Genomic DNA, 12631 nt, shown 5'->3' on the forward strand with positions numbered 1-12631 from the left:
GAACAAGAAACATCTTCAAGTGACTACACGCAACAGGAAAATCCAGGGTAAAAAAAAACAGCAAAGTCTTCCAGAAGAAAAAAAACACCGCGTTTCAACGCTGTGTGCAGAAATCCCAGTGGGATGCAAGTCAAACAATAACAACCATAAAACAACTTAGATTAAAGTTATCAGGCTAACTTCAGTAGCGCAGTGTAGTATTTGTTGCATCACCCATCCACGTCAACCCCCCACGTACTGTACATGGCCCTTCGACAAAGACAAAGGTCCCCCTGACAGCCCATCAACAGACTTTTGGGGCAGGTGTTGTGAGCGAGGAGCACCTAGGAAGGCCGACACAGCACACAAGGGGCGAGTAGCCAGCTACACTCCCGGCGGGCCGCCTTTGTCTCCCTTCGCTACGATGTTTACACATCGCACCAGGTGCGTATTTGGGGCTGAGTCGACCTAGGGGAGGTCCAGGTGCAGCCACTGGCGTTGGCGGTGAGCGGGAATCGAACTCGGGTGGCCCGGGTTACGCATCGCCGCTTCCCGAAATCACTCGCATCAACAAAGACAAGAAGATTCATCTCCTTATAGCACTCGCAGAGTCTTTGGGCAAGTGCTGTTAGCGAGTAGCACACGTGCCCCCCCCCCCCCACCTCTTTCCTTGAAGGAATCTCTGCGCTGACGAGGGATGATGGGAGAGGGAGAAATCTCGTGGGCTCAAGATGCCCGCGTGTGATGTGGGGAGCGGTGGTGTGGCGGTTAGCGCGCTGCGCTTGCGAACCCGCTTAATGGCCAACGCCCAGTGACGATTATCTGAACCGGTCTTGGGTCTCCCCTAGGTCGACTCAGCCTCCGAATGAGTACCTGGTGCGGTGTGTAAACATCGTCACTGGGGAGACAAAGGCGGTCGGGTGTGGTGCTGGCCACCCACCCCCTAGTGTGCCGTGCTGGCCTTCATTGGGTGCTCGCTAACAGCACTTGGCCCAACAGTCTGTTAAGGCTATACGGGGGATCTTTGTATTTTGTGTGTTTGGTGTGTGGCGGAGGAGGCAGTGTGTTTTTTATGTTGGGGCAGGGGAGACAGGAGGAGACCCCCCCCCCCTTCTCTCCCACCCTCCCAGTGCTTACACGGAATTCCCAGAAGCTCCCGGCTCAAGTTAATTGCTGAATTAAAGTGGTGGCAGGGAGAGGGGGATGGGGGAGAGGGGGAGGGGAGGGGAGGCAGATCGAGAGGGGAGGGAGGCAGATAGGGAAGGAAGGGTGGGAGAGTAGGAGGGAGAGAGGGAAGGGAGATGGAGATGAAGGCAGGGAGGGATGGAGATGGAGGCAGGGAGGGATGGAGGGAGGCAGGGAGGGAGGGAGAGGCGAGAGGGAGTTTAGGGTTCGTTGGCGTTGTCAGACGGGGACGAGGGGAGGAAGCGGGTGATGAGGGGAGGGGGCGGGTATACGCCCCCAATTGCATGTACCCACGTGTGTGTACCCACATGTATGTGCATACAGAGAAAACATGGAACGTTGGGCGAATGGTTCCAATCATCATGCCAACGTTGGAGCAACGTTCCATCTTGGCTTGGTATGTGCATGTACCCACACGTGTGTGTCTACCCACGTGTGTGTCTACCCACGTGTGTGTCTACCCACGTGTGTGTACACCCACGTGTGTGTCTACCCACGTGTGTGTCTACCCACGTGTAGTTTAGCGTTGAACGCGCTGCGCTACACACCCGGCGACCCAAGTTCAATTCCCGCTCACGACCAACAACAGTGACGATTATTTGAACCGGTTCTGGTCCTCCCCTAGGTCGACTCAGCTAACAAAAAAATTGTACCTGGTGTGGTGTGTGAACATCGACACTTTCGATAAAAGGGCGGCCAGGCGTGATCTTGTACCTTTCCGACCTTCATAGGTGCTCGCTAACAGCACTTGCCCCAACAGTCTGTTACGGCTATACGGGGGATCTTTGTCTTTGTAAATATGCGGTCGCTACAAAGTGCTTAGTCACGTTTTCCTCTGACCCCCCTCCCGCCCCCACACGTGACCCCCGACCTCTTGCGAAACCCCCACCCTCTCTATCTCCCGCAGCCCCCCCCCCCACCACAGCCCCCCCCCTTCCCGGCGGGGGGGGGGGGACTGGGGGGGGGGGGCGGTGACTGTTCGCGTGCCAAGGGTCGAGCACGCGGCCGGACCGCGCTCAGAGTCCGCTGCTAATCATTAACCCGCTGGGCGAGGACTCGAACCCGGAGCGCCACACCCTGGGGAAGAACCACGCCTGCTGTGCGTGCTGTGCGGGGTGGGGGGGTCAGAGGGGGGGCTACACCCCCCCCCCCCCCCCATTATTGGAGCCGCCGCGGTGGGGAGATGTTAACTACCTCGCCTGGTGTACAGGAGGTCGTGGGTTTGATCCCGATCCTGACGCCTGCTGCTGTATATTTGGAGTTTGCGTGTCTCTCTCTCTCTCATCATCATCACGGTGGCTAGGATATGTTAACTACCTCGCCTGGTATACAGGAGGTCATGGGTTCGAACCCGATCCTGACGCCTGTTGTATATTTGGAGTTTGCGTGTCTCTCTCTCACCATCATCACGGTGGCTAGATGTTAACTACCTCGCCTGGTATACAGGAGGTCGTGGGTTCGATCCCGATCATGACGCCTGCTGTACATTTGGAGTTTTCGTGTCTCTCTCTCTCTCATCATCATCATCACGGTGGCTAGATGTTAACTACCTCGCCTGGTATACAGGAGGTCGTGGGTTCGATCCCGATTCTGACGCCTGCTGTACATTTGGAGTTTGCGTGTATCTCTCCCCACGGTCGCGTGGATTTTTTTTCGGGTCCTTCGGTTTTTTCTCTCCACCTTTGTCATGAACATGCGTTTTGACTATTTGGTTGCGATACATTTCCACGTGAAGAGCCCCTTTGTTGGGCTATCATTTGTGGCCAGGTAGTTTCGGAAAAAGAGCTGTATAGCTCAGTCTGCCTTGCCTGGTGACATAAAAAAATAGTTTAGTAGTTTTTAAATAGTTTAGTTTAACCCACCACCCCACCCCACCTCCCCGTAAAGGAAGACGTGAATTTGAGAAGGTGCGTGAGTCACGGGCATTATGTTGACTGAGAAGGAAGCCCCCCCCCCCCCCCCCATCAGGGCAACGGTATCATCGGCGGCGTTGTGGAGAATACAAATGTAGTGTAAGAATTCACAGACACGAGGAGGAGGCACTCTCTGTCTCTTTTATTCCGGCCTTCACAGCCTCAGGGGATAACCACACACGGGGTCGGGACAGCCAACACGCTGCCAGACCCACAGCTTGAATAGGGCGATGATCACGATGACGAGTTCCATTCCAGCTCGCAGCAGCCCCGACTGTGAGTCGGAGCTCTTCCGTTTATCCTTCCCAGCGTGGCCAGGCTCCGCCCTCTGGATCCCCCAGAAGGCTTCGTGCCTTGCCCACGTGTCCAACTGGTAGAACGGGCGGCTACCCCCAATCCCATTGTCGACCAATCACAGTGACTCATTCCACGTCACTACACTAATAAGGACACGGAGAAGGCGACAACTCACCTCCCCCAATCGGCATGCCCGTCTCGCCGCATCGTACTACACAGCAGGACACGCAACAACAAAAAGGTTTTGCTGGCTGGATGGATGGCAGGACGTCACGCCCCAGAGCGAGCGGCGGGACGGATGGACAGGATGGACGGTCTGTCACGTGCAAAGGACGTGCGGTGCTGCTAGTTGACGTATACCGTGTGTATGAAGTTTAAAGTGTGTGCCTCATTCGATCCGTCGAACCAACGGAAACCGATACAGAGGTCTGCTCGCACTGAATCAATGCTGCTGAAATGACGCACTCCCAGAAGGCCCTTGGGCCGAGAGGTTGTGTGAGGAGCACTCCTCTTTTCGATTTAAAGCTTTCGTGACTGCAGGGATTCATCTTCTTGGTTCTTTCGCTAAAGTCACGTAGAAGGGAAATAATAAAATAATAAAAATAAAACGTAATAAAATAATTCTCACGACGTTTCGGCCACAACGCAAGCAGCCGTCCTCAGGTGAAGACCAGGTCAGACGCCGTCTCCCCGACAGACCTGGTCTTCACCTGAGGACGGCTGCTTGCTTTGTGGCCGAAACTTCGTGAGAATTATTTTATTATGTTTTATTTTTATTATTTTATTACTTCCCTTCTACGTGACATAACCGAAAGAACCAAGAAGATGAGCACTCCTCTTCTTTGTCTTGATGCCGAGAGACAAATTATCCGCTTTTTTTTATTTTGTCGAGATTTTTTTTTTTAAACGGAGCCTACGCCGCAGGACGCTTCGCGTAGCTGCAGGGGCAGTGAACTCGGCCGAGCTCAGCACCGCCGCCGGGGAGATGGAGCAGAGCCGTCGAGACCAGCTCGTGGTGTTCGGGCGCGACACTAGTTGTCGTGTCGCACGACCGCGAGAGATGGTGACGGCTTTGGGGGAGGCCTTCAAACAGCAGTAGATCGACCATGGCTGATGATAGTGACGGCTTGGGGAAAAAACATCCATCCAGCAGTGATCGACCATGGCTGATGATAGTGATGACTTTGGGGGAGGCTTTCATCCAGCAGTGATCGACCATGGCTGATGATAGTGACGGCTTTGGGGAAGACATCCATCCAGCAGTAGATCGACCATGGCTGATGATAGTGATGACTTGGGGAAGGCCTTCATCCAGCAGTAGATCGACCATGGCTGATGATAGTGATGACTTGGGGAAGGCCTTCATCCAGCAGTGGATCGACCATGGCTGATGATGACGATGATGAAGGATTCATCACAGCTCCGCACACTTCTCTCTGGACTTCCATTGGGCCGAGCGCCTTCGCATTAACGAGACCGATTTCACCCATCACGTGTCCCTTCGTCCACGTCGCCGGGCATGCTGCTCTCGATCTCATCGCATCTCGGAGCGTAGAGCCTGGTTAAGTGCTGCTCGTGTGGGCAACCCTCCTCCCCTACCCTCTCTCTCTCTCTCCCCGAGGTGGCAGGAGGCGGCGGTCAATGGATGGGTATTCGTCCGCAGGTAGAGCTGGTCCACTCGCTGACACTGAGTGTGCGGATTGCATCCATCTGTGCGGAGCTTTCGAGCGTTGTGCTTCTCGTGTGCGTGGTTGATCTGCAATGGAGATTTAAGGCCGAACGTCCCAGTGGAGCAGCAGCAGCAGCAGCACCAACCTCGTGATAAAAAAAATATTCTCAAATGATACTCTTTGGTTCTGTCAGTAAAGTCACGTAGGTATATCGGGGCCGTCCATAAATGACGTCACGCGATTTTGGACGATTTTTGACCCCCCCCCCCCCCCCGTCGTCACAAAAAGTCAGACCCCCCCCCCCTCAAAAATGACGTCACAAAGCTCTGCCCCCCCCCCCCCAAAACCATATTTCCATTTTTAAAATAAAACATGCTTCAAATCGCTTTAAACTATTGTCATTGCAGTGCGTATTTAATGTGGCGCTGCACTCTGATGTTGTAGGAGTGTTATTATAACAATTCTATATTTATTTAAAGTTGCGCATTTTGATATGACGGAACATTTCTCAACCCCCTCTCCCCCTCGTCACACATCGTTACAAATGTCTGACCCCCCCCCCCCCACAGGTGCGTGACGTCATTTATGGACGGCCCCATACCTACGTGACTTTACCGAAAGCTTCAAATCAAGATTATTCTCAAATTAATTTCCAAAAATGTTCAGCCATATACCCCAGTGGCCCAGCAGCATCAGTGTGTATTACCCATCCACACGTGTGCACATGTATGCACACGTATGCACACAGTAACACAGACAAATGCAAAGATCCCCCGTATAGCCTTAACAGCCTGTAGGGGCAAGTGTTGTTAGCGAGCACCTCTGAAGGCCGGAACGGCACACGAGGAAGTGGGTGGCCAACACCACGCCCGACCGCCTTTGTCTCCCACGTGGCGATGTTGACACACCGCACCAGGTACTCATTTGAGGCTGAGTCGACCTAGGGGAGGCCCGTGACCGGTTCAGATAACCGTCACTGGTGTTGGCCGTGAGCGGGAATCGAACCCGGGTCGCTAGGTTCGGAGCGCAGCGTAGCGCTAACCGCTACACTACCGCTCCCCACATACACACACACATACACACACAAAACAAACATACACACACAAAAACAAACACACACACACAAAGACAAACACACACACAAAGACAAACATACATACACACACACAAAGACAAACACACACACAAAGACATACACACACACAAAGACAAACACACAGACAAAGACAAACATACACAGACAAACACACACACACAAGACAAACACACATACACACACAAAGACAAACACACATACACACACAAAGACAAACACACACACAAAGACAAACACACAGACACGCACCACACGTGCAAGGGTAAACGCCGCTGTTGCCTGTGGAATCAGTGAAGTGAGTTACGCAAGGAATTTCACTCACGAGTGACTGGCCGAATAGCCCCCCCCTTCCCCCATGCCCCACCCCTGCACACAAAAACAAAGACACACACAACAATATAATAATAATAACACGCCTCAAACACATCATCCAGTCTAGGACAATGAACGCGACCTGTCACTACACAAAGACAGAGATCACCCGTCTAGCCTTAACGGACCCGTGGGGCAAGTGCTGTTAGCGAACACCTCTGAAGACCGGCACCAGCGCAGCAACCGGCCCGGCCGCCTTTGTCTTCCACCGGTGCTGATGGTTACGCACAGCACCGGGTCCTCATTCAAGGCTGAGTGGACCTAGGGGAGTGGGACTCGACACCGGGTGGCCGGGTTCGTAGCGCAGCGCGTGAACCCGCTACTCAATGTCTCATCCATCCATAACCACACACACACGTGTGTATGTGTGTGTGTATGTATGTGTGTGTGCGTGTGTGTGCATGTGTGTGTGCGGGTATCTGTGTGCGTGTGTGTATGTGTGTGTGTCTTCGTGTATGTGCGTGTGTGCGTGTGTGGTGTGTGTGTGTGCGTGTATGTGCGTGTGTGTATCTGTGTGCGTACGTGTATGTGTGTGCGTGTGTGCGTGTATTTGTGCGCGTGTGTGTGCGTGTGTGTGTACACCAAACACACTCACAGTGTCTCCCGCACTGCTCAACGTCTCGTGCAAGAGACAAAGATCGCCCTTGTCAGCCTTCAAGAGGCTGCTGCTGCTGATGGGGCAAGTGCTGTTAGCGAGCACCTGTGAAGGGCGGTACGGCACACGAGGGAGTCGATGGTCAGAACCACGCTGCCCGACCGCCTTTGTCTCCCGAGATGGGCGATGTTCACAGATCGCATCGGGTACACCACATTTGGGTACCTGGTTCAGCTAATCGTGAGCGGTATTGACCGTGAGCGGGAAAGCAACTCCGGTCGCCGGGTTCGTATCGGATACAAACACGCGCGCCCACTCTCCCAGACTTCACACGCGTTCAAGGCCTCTTACACACGAACACACTCGTTGAGTCGCACACACACACACGTCTCAAACACACTCACAGGGCAGTGTCTCTCTCTCTCACACACACTCAATGGCTTACACTTGAATACGCACTTTATTGTGCCGCACAAACTCACACACTCAGTGTCCCGTAAACACGCGCGTGCACACACAAAGACAAAGATGCCCCATATAGCCTTCACAGACTGCAGGGGCAAGTGCTGTTAGCGAGCAGCACCTATGAAGACCGGTACGGCACACGAGGGGGTGGGTGGGCTAGCACCACGCCCGGCCGCGTTTGTCTCCCCCGCGGCGATATTGACTACACACCGCACCATGTACTCATCTGAGGTTGAGTCGACCTAGGGGAGGCCCAGGACCGGTACAGATAATCGTCACTGGTGTTGGCCGTGAGCGGGAATCGAACTCGTGTCACCGGATTCACAGTGCAGCGCGCTACCTGCTACACTACCGCTCCCGTCTCACACACACACCCCCACCCACACACCCAGTGTCTCACACACACACACCCAGTGTCTGACACACCCACACAGTGTCTCACACACACACACACCCACACAGTGTCTCACACACACACAGTGTCTCACACACCCACACAGTGTCTCACACACACATACACCCAGTGTCACACACACACAGTGTCACACACCCAGTGTCTCACACACACACAGTGTCTCACACACCCACACAGTGTCTCACACACACATACACCCAGTGTCACACACACACAGTGTCACACACCCAGTGTCTCACACACACACCCAGTGTCTCACACACACAGTGCCACCCACACACACCCACACACACCCACACAGTGTCTCACACACACACACAGTGTCTCACACACACACACAGTGTCACACACCCAGTGTCTCACACACACAGTGCCACCCACACACACCCACACACACCCACACAGTGTCTCACACACACACACAGTGTCTCACACACCCACACACACAGTGTCTTACACACATACACACCCACACACACGCAGTGTCTCACACACACACACACCCAGTGTCTCACACACACCCACACACCCACACACACCCCCAGTGTCTCACACACACACCCACACTCACCCACACACACACAGTGTCTCACACACACACACCCACACACACCTACACACACAGTGTCTCGCACACACACCCACACAGTGTCTCACACACACACACAGTGTCTCACACACACACACCCACACACACCTACACACACAGTGTCTCACACACACACCCACACACACCCACACGGTGTCTCACACACACACAGTGTCTCACACACACACCCACACACCCAACACAGTGTCTCACCCACACACCAACACACCCAACACAGTGTCTCACCCACACACCCAGCGTCTCACACTAAAGGATCCTCCGTACAGCCTTAACAGACTGTAGGGGCAAGTTCTGTTAGCGAGCAGCAGCTATGAAGGCCGGAACGGCACACGAGGGGGTGGGTGGCCAGCACCACGCCCGACCGCCTTTGTCTCCCTAGCGGCGATGTTTACACATCGCACCAGGTAGTCATTTGCGGCTGAGTCGACCTCTGTCACGCACAGACACATTCACTTCAACGTCTTTACACATGCATACACAATCATTGCCACACACACACGCACAATCATTGCCACACACACACGCACACACAGTGTCTCACACACACACACACAGTGTCTCACACACACACACAGTGTCTCACATACACACAGTGTCTCACACACACACAATGTCTCACACAATGTCTCACACACACACACAGTGTCTCACACACACAGTGTCACACACACACAATGTCTCACACACACAGTGTCACACACACACAGTGTCACACGCACACACAGTGTCTCACACACACACGCACACACAGTGTCTCTCACACACACACAGTGTCTCACACACACAGTTTCACACACACACACAATGTCTCACACACACACACAGTGTCACACACACAGTGTCACACACACACACAGTGTCTCACACACGCACACACAGTGTCTCACACACACACAGTGTCTCACACACACACACAGTGTCACACACACACGCACACACAGTGTCACACACACAATGTCTCACACACACACACACAGTGTCACACACACACACAGTGTCTCACACACACACACAGTGTCTCACACACACACGCACACACAGTGTCTCACACACACACACAGTGTCACACACACACAGTGTCTCACACACACACACGCACACACAGTGTCACACACACACAATGTCTCACACACACAGTGTCTCACACACACACAGTGTCTCACACACACACAGTGTCACACACACACGCACACACAGTGTCTCACACACACAGTGTCTCACACACACACACGCACACACAGTGTCACACACACACACAATGTCTCACACACACAGTGTCTCACACACACACACAGTGTCACACATACACACAGTGTCACACACACACAGTGTCTCACACACACACACGCACACACAGTGTCACACACACACACAATGTCTCACACACACAGTGTCTCACACACACACAGTGTCTCACACACACAGTGTCACACACACACAGTGTCACACACACACAATGTCTCACACACACAGTGTCTCACACACACACAGTGTCTCACACACACAGTGTCACACACACACAGTGTCTCACACACACAGTGTCACACACACACAGTGTCACACACAAACACGCAGAATCACAATCTGTGTTCATCCTGGAGGAGGAATCCGATGAGCGTTAAAGCTCTTTGCCACAGATGTCCAGTCGACACCTGTCCAGTGGACGTAGCGCCTCTGACACGAAGACAACAGCGGAGTGACGCTGACGTCACCACTGTTTGTGCCAGGCTAGGTGCACTCTGAGGCCCGACCGGTGATGCTCGGCACACGACATCAGGTTGTCATTTGAGGCTGAGTCGACCTCGGCAAAAAAAAAACCCAAAGCCCAACAACAACGTCAACCGGGAGTCCAACTGAGGTCCTCCCGTTAGGGGGGGGGGGAGGGGAGCTTGTGTCGTGAGCGAGCGACTATCAACAAGGAGGAGGCGAGCGAGGGGATCGTGTGGCCACAGGACCCGTTACATCTCTCTGTGGTCTTAGCGCAGCGCGCTAATCGCTGCGCCACCGCTCCTCATCCACCCACCACCACCCCCTGCGTCCCCCCCCCACCCACTGGGGTCATCTTCTGTTCCCCACACAACTCCACCCACAGCCCCACCCTGCGCTCACGCCCAGTCACGTGAGAGGGCTACCGCCCACTCCCTCTACCCCCCCTCCGCCCTCGAACCCCCCCCCACTCCCCTCCCCCGTCTCCTCCCTCTCCCCTCCCTTCTTCCATCCCTCCCCCCTCCTCCTCCACATCAACACCCCCCTACTCCCTCTACCCCCCCCCCCATTCCCTCCCCGTCTCCTCCCTCTCCCCTCCCTTCTTCCATCCCCCTTCCCCCCTCCACATCAACACCCCCCTACTCCCTCTACCCCCCCCATTCCCCTCCCCCGTCTCCTCCCTCTCCCCTCCCTTCTTCCACCCCCCTCCCCCCTCCACATCAACACCGCCGCCCAGCACCCTCCCCTCTGGCCCCCACCCCCCGAGCCCCTCCCCAGCCGCTCCCTCCCTCCCTCCTAACCCACCCAGCCCCCCACTGCTCAGCGAACCAATGCCGGGCAGAGACACAGAGGCAGGAGAGAGTGGGGACTGTCTCGCTATCCCTGTCTCTCTCACTCACTCGTCTCACGTTCTCTCTCCTCTCTCTCTGTCTCTCTTCACTCTTCCTATCCGAGGAACGCGAAGAGCGGTGTGTTTAGAAGCGAGTGCGCACACACGCACGCACATACACGCACAAGCACACACGGACACGCACGACGTTACACATCCGTTAACTCGTACGGATGGAACGCGCGCGTGTGAACACATGAATGTGTGTGCGCACGTACGTGCGGACACACACACGCGTGTGAACAGTGAGCGCGCGCGCACACAACGCACGCGCACATAACGTAAACACATGACGAATGCACACACGTGAACGCACGCGAACACACGTGAACGCACACGGAGACACGCGCGCGCGGCAAGGGAGTGCGATATTAACTCCGATACGATCCAACACACTCATCCCGCGGAGCGAGGAGCGAGTGACGTGGGGAGGAGGAGGTGGAGGTGGAGAGGTGGAAAGGAGGAGGAGGACCCGGTGATAATCCAGCCGCGAGGAGGTGGAGAGAACTCCTCTCATCCATCCTCTACTAGCCCTGCCCAGCCAAGCTCATGATACAGGTGAGAGTCCTGGGTGTGGTCTGGGTGTGTATGGAGGTGTGTGTGTGTGGAGGTGTGTGTGGGTGTGTGGGGGGGGTGTGGAGGTGTGTGTGTGTGTGGAGGTATGTGTGTGGGGTGTGTGTGGGGTTGTGTGTGTGGAGGTGCTCGCTAACAGCACTTGCCTCTACAATCTGTTAAGGCTATATGGGGGATCTTTGTCTTTGTGTGGGTGTGTGGGGGTGGGGTGGGGGTGTGTGTACGTGTGTGTGTGGGGAGGTGTGTGTGTGGGTATGTGTGGATGTGTGTGTGTGCGGAGGTGTGTGTGTAGGTGTGTGGGTGTGTGGTGTGTGTGGGGGGGGGGGGTGTGTGGAGGTGTGTGTGTAGTGTGTGGGGGGGGGTGTGTTTGGCGGGTGTGGGTAGGGGGTGTTTGGTGTGGGTGGGGGGTGGTGTAGGTGTTTGTGGGTGTGTAGGTGCTGGCTCTCAGCACTTGCCCCAAAAGTCCGTTGAAGCTATACCGGGAGGGGGATTGTTTTCTTTGTGTTTAACAAAGGTGTGCATTTAATGTACAAAAGATGCGTGTGTGGGTATGTGTGTGTATGTGTGTATGTGTGTGTATGTGTGTGTGGGTATGGCCCCATGTGCCGGTTTTCAAAGGTTTTCGTTCATAGCACTTGCCCCAACAGCATGTGTAGGCTATACGTGAGGCCTTTGTCTTTGTGTGTTCGCATAAATTCCTGAATCTCATTTCGAGAGTCTTCTGAAACAGTCGTCAATTCATGCGCCACTCCGCGCTGCATCAAAGTGCACCTAGCCTGGCACAAACCATTGTGACGTCACCGCGACTTATCGGTGATTGACGGGTGATGGTTGTTGCGCGTGCGTGTGTGTGTGAGACTGTGTG

At 54.6% G+C, this 12631-nt stretch overlaps 1 protein-coding gene across 1 annotated transcript in view; it reads left to right on the plus strand.

Annotated features, from left to right (window-relative positions):
- Window positions 1-11133: 11133 nt before the first annotated feature.
- LOC133349959 (Krueppel-like factor 12) overlaps window positions 11134-12631 on the plus strand; it is a 99515-nt gene continuing 98017 nt past the window's right edge. Inside the window, 1 exon segment of the mRNA XM_061563871.1 lies at window positions 11134-11751. The gene's annotated coding sequence lies outside the window, so the exon portion shown is untranslated.

Source organism: Lethenteron reissneri, chromosome 32, assembly GCF_015708825.2.
Source record: "Lethenteron reissneri isolate LAM-NWPU_2019-01 chromosome 32, ASM1570882v1, whole genome shotgun sequence".
NCBI classification, from domain to species: Eukaryota; Metazoa; Chordata; class Hyperoartia; order Petromyzontiformes; family Petromyzontidae; genus Lethenteron; species Lethenteron reissneri.